Source organism: Lipotes vexillifer, unplaced genomic scaffold, assembly GCF_000442215.2.
Source record: "Lipotes vexillifer unplaced genomic scaffold, Lipotes_vexillifer_v1.1 scaffold1849, whole genome shotgun sequence".
In the NCBI taxonomy this organism is placed as follows: Eukaryota; Metazoa; Chordata; class Mammalia; order Artiodactyla; family Lipotidae; genus Lipotes; species Lipotes vexillifer.
The window spans coordinates 399286-404487 of NW_006792854.1; the positions used below are offsets into that span (position 1 = coordinate 399286).

At 46.9% G+C, this 5202-nt stretch overlaps 1 pseudogene; it reads left to right on the forward strand.

Annotated features, from left to right (window-relative positions):
• Nucleotides 1-984: 984 nt before the first annotated feature.
• On the forward strand, nucleotides 985-1726 carry LOC103085297 (protein phosphatase 1F pseudogene; annotated as a pseudogene).
• Nucleotides 1727-5202: the final 3476 nt, after the last annotated feature.

The window sequence follows — 5202 nt, forward strand, 5'->3', positions numbered from 1 at the left end:
TCTCATTTCGTGTGAATATAAGTTGAATATGCACATATTACAGTTAAAGAACTTCTGAAACTTTTAACAATAAGAAGGAGGGCTACTTTAATGCTCTAAATTTTGTCATTTGGTTAAAATATCACGTAGTTGTCACACACACAAAACAACAGGACATCTTCAAATCCATTTTGTTCAGAAAAAAAGACTTTGTATGTGATTTCTGAAAGTTATTTAATAGCTAGAGATACACAATCATCATATTTTTGGATATGAGATTGTTTTCTCGTTTAATTTTTTTGTCCTTTGTGGTTTTCTATAGAAATTGCCCATACTAGTTTATATTGCTGATGCTGTTATGGTGCTTTTATAGTCAATGATTGATTCTAGAATGGTTATCCGTAAAAGGACATTTTTCTTTTCTCTTTTAGAATATATTTTGTTTTTCAAACCTTAATTTCTATTTCTTCTAAGGAGTAGGGTTTCTATCGCATCTAAAGGATCTATGTAGACATAGGGCTTAAAAGTGAGGATCAGGACAGATTTTAAACCTCTTCTTTCTTGCTCTCCTTCTCCTTCTGTCTCCTTTCTACCCTGTACTGCTTACACCCAGCCCTGCACCCTTGCCTTGGTGACCTCCCTAGGATTTATTTTCTCTTTCCTTTTCCCTGGGCTCCTTCTCAGCCTCACTGTAAAGTTCTCAGTCTATCCCTGGTCTTCTCAGCCTGTTGTCATAGTGACAACCACACTCCCAGGAGTAGCAGTCTCATGAGTGGTTGGGATGGACCTGACACCAGGTCCCACAAACAAGCCTGTAACTGTGTGGACTTCAGCGGCTCTGGGCAGACGTTTAGCAGCTGGGCCAGAGCTGTCACCATATGGTGTTGTTAGAGAGAAAGAAAGAAAAACGAGAAAGAAGTCCACACTGCTAAAAACCTAGGCTGGGGGAAGCGGCTAGCGGGCGCCGGGCAGCCGAGTGGCAGAATGAAGACCAACGACCTGGCAGCAGTCCCCGGGGATGCTCTGGGCATGGCCTCGGGAACCCCACAGCAGAACAGCCAGAAGGCAGAGGAGAACCCCAGCCTCCTGGACGCACTCCTCCACGACTTCCCAGCCCCGCTGGGCCCGGAGAGCCCGTTGCCATGGAAGGTCCGAGGGACAATGCTGATCCAGGAGGAGGTGGAAGGCGAGCTAGCTGAGCTGGCCATGGGCTTCCTGAGCAGCAGGAGCACTCGGCCGCCACTTGCTGCCTGCCTGGCTACTGCGGACGGACCTTTCTGAGTTGTGGAAGTTGCCGGAGCTGGTGGAGGAGGATCGCGATGATGAGGAGGAGGCCCCTGTGAGCCTGCTGGACGCTGAGGGCCTGGTGCGGAGCCTCTTTGACCGGCTCTGGGAAGTGTGCAGTCAGTGGCAGAAGCAGGTGCCCATGGCTGCCTGGGTCCCGCAGCGGCAGTGACTGGTCTCCGTGCACGCCATCCGTAATGCGCGCCTCAGGATGGAGGACCAGCACGTGTGCCTCCCAGCCTTCAACCTGCTCTTTGGCCTATCGGACTCTGTGGACCGCGCCTACTTTGCCGTGTTCGATGGGCATGGAGGGGTGGACGCCGCGGGGTACGCGTCTGTGCACATGCACGCTGTTGCTGCCCACCAGCCGGAGCTGCCCACTGACCCCGCGGGGGCCCTGCGAGCAGCCTTCCGCTGCACCGATGATATGTTCCTCTGGAAAGCCCGGCGAGAGTGCAGATAAAAGCTACGTTTACACTGTACCCTCATCTATAAGCGTGCAGCAGAATTACGTCTAAAACAACACATGTACGGTAAAAAACACCTTATTGCTAAAAAATGCTAGCCGTCATCTGAGCCTTCCAGTCGTGATCTTTTTGCAGTAGGAACATCAAAGATGACTGCTCACAGATCACCACGACAGAGAATAATAATAATGAAAAAGTTTGAAATATCGCAGGAGTTACCAAAATGCGGCACAGAGACATGAAGTGAGCAAATGTTGGAAAAATGGTGCCAATAAACTTGCTCGGCGCAGGGTTGCCACAAACCTTCAATTTGTGAAAAACGCACCATCTGCGAAGGGCAATAACGCGAAGCAGCAACACGAGGTCCACCTGACCCTCCCCACCCCCCAAACACCTCCCGCGGGGAAGGTCTCACTAGGCTGCTGGTGTGGCAGTTAGCGCAATGAGGCGCGTTTGTTTCTGAAAGGAGAAAGGACGCATTGGTCCCTCTGTGACTTTACCGCCCACTGAACCTCACCTCGGAACCTCGGGGGTCCTCCTAGCAGGGTGGATACTAAGATCGTGTCCATTTCTGAGATTGGGAAACAGGCCCAGAGAGCTGAGGCCTGGCCCAGTCGACAAGGCAGGAGGAGACGCGGGGTTGGGGTGGGAGTGAGGGGGTAGGCACTGTCATCAGATGCTCTGAGCACAGACCTCACCAGAATTAACAAGGCTGCATTTGAATCTGAACAGAAAACCTTCCAGGTCTAAGACTGTGAGCTGGGAGCCCCGCCACCCCCACCTGCCACCCGGGAGCTCAGGGCTGCCACTCTAGTCAAGAAAGAATTCTCTGAAGCAGAGCTATTTAGCTTAGGCTGTGTTTATTAAAAACACCTTTGCTGAGACTTAAATAAAAAACAAACCTAGGCTGGTTCATTGCCTGCTCACTGATGAGGATTTAAAGGACAACGTAAAGATAGGTACAAATATTTAGAGAAATATGACTGTAGACAGATGACATTCTGGATAATAAGGGAAATAACATAATTTTAGAACACAGTGAGCCACAGACTTAAGGAAACTAGTTGGAAAAACATCTCCAGTTGAAAAGGACTTAAAGGGTCTCGGAGGAAAACTTGGCAGACTAAACAGTCAAATTAGTGAGTGTCTTTCTTGGAATTAAGGCTAGCTCAGGACTTTCTTTCTGAAAGAGAACAGTTTGCTCCATATAATACCATTTTACCAATAACACTATGTCACAAACCTAGTTCACCCAAGTATTACATTATAGTAAGAATCCAGTGAAGCAAAGGTTGAAGGATGAAAATAGAAGTCCTTCCTCCTTCCCTTCCTCCCCAAATTCATGGAATCGTGGACCTGGAAATCATCTGTTTCAACCTTACCCTCAAGGCAGGAAGCCCTTATACAGCAGTTTTAACAGGTGGCCATCCAGGTTCTGCTTCATTACTTCCGGTTGACAGAGAAGTGAGTCACTGCTTCACAAAGCAGCCCATTCTATTTTTAACAAACTTCAGGTAAAAATCCTTCACTAAAAAAGAGCTAACACTCATGTTATATTTACTCTGGGCTAGGCAGAGGCCTCCGTGCATTAGCTGGGAATCCCCACACGACCCCATGCAGCAGACCAGTGGCTCCAAGCAACTAACCCCACCACAGCAAGGACGGGGTCTGGATTTAGGTCCAGCCTGACTCCAGAGCATCCTATATAACCCTTGTGCCATGGGGCCGCAGGTCACACATGCCTCCCTGTAGCTTCGCCATTCATGCTGGTCTGGACACCAGCGGTCAAGACACTACTCCCATTCCTCTTCCACTCCAATAGCCTTCAGACCCTTGAAGATGGCAACTGTTATCTCCCCACCCTGCCCCGCAACTCCTCTCCTCACTGTTTATTCAGCGGCAAATTTTTGGAAGCCTCTTTCATCTGGATGACCATCTTCTCAGGATGGGTACTAAAGAGCAAACACAGTAGATAAGGTATAAACAGAGTAATAATAACAGATGAAATTGTCATGTTTAGGCTACCAGATTCAGTGGAGGAAAAGATTTTATAGGTAATAAGCATAAAAATTATCTTTTTAAATATTTAATACTGCATGTATTTATGTGTACTCGCAAATCTTTTCATTACTAACATAGTAATTATCGTTCTAAACACATTATAGTGCTGCATAATGATAACTTATTGCCCAAACTGAATTATATTTCAGGAGCTAAGAATGAGTTTGATGGATGCAACCATTTCTGTGCATCTCTGCTACCATGGCAACCAGTTAAAACAGGTTTGCTTAATTAATTAGTTGTTGGTAAAGCACTATGAAGATGAAAACTGCTATTAATAGATGCACAGTGTTTGGTATTAACGCTAGTGTGATTAACATAAATGTAAAGTGTTTATGGCCGGAGTAGACCAATGCATTTTCCATTAACAGCCATATTTCATCATTGAATTAAGAAAAGGATTTTTTAAAACTTTTATCACCCTTTTTATTTTTAACAAATTGTCTAGTCTCTCTTTTATGCTTCTCTTGGCCAAATCTTAACCAACTCACATCATACACTCAGGCAGAAGAGAAAATTAGTGATAACCAAAGTTTCCCGATGAAAAAGGAATATATTCTGATGGTGGTGACAATACTCAAATGCCACTGCTGAGCCTTTCTGTTTCCTAAAGCTGAATGCAGGGTATGGAGATTGCCCCGAGTGAGAGCTGGAGGAATGGCCACATCATCCGCCAGGACCTATTTCCCAAAATGGCACAAGGGTTGTTTGCAGGGAGCTCGTCAACCTCCCTTAACTCCCACCAATGCTTATGCAATCGAAGTAAAAACCACTGTTTGCCATGCAGATGGAACTACGTGACAAGCTCTCCAGATTGTCAAACCTCCAAGCAGATGGGCTCCAGGTCTGCCACAGGTTGAAATTCTGGAGCTGCTGTTGCTCCTTTCCTACCTGCCTCCTTGCTATGATCTCTTGAGTCTCCAGGGAAATCTTGTAGCTGAGCTACTATCATGGAATTTAGAAGTGGGAAGACCCACCCAAGGCCCTCTACTCTAGCTCCCTGCATTCTAATAGGTGAGGTATTTCACAGATGAGGAAAAACAAAGTTCAGAGTTAGCTGAACTCAGAGAGTGCTGGGCTGGGTTGGGCTGGGCTGGGCTGGGCTGGGCTCCATTTGGATTGTGGTAGCGTTACGTGGCTGGCTGGAAGTCTTATCCTCAGGTAGACTGAGAGTACCTTCCGCTATCCTAGCTTAAACCAGATCCATGAACCTCTGGCTGGGTCCATTTAAGTGGATTCAATGGACTACCTCATTGCCAGTAATTGAAATGTCCTCGTTTACATGAGGGCAAGGAGTGAATGCTCAGGCCTGGGCTCTTTTTTTTTTTTTTTTTTCAGTACGCAGGCCTCTCACTGTTGTGGCCTCTCCCGTTGCGGAGCACAGGCTCCGGATGCGCAGGCTCAGCGGTCA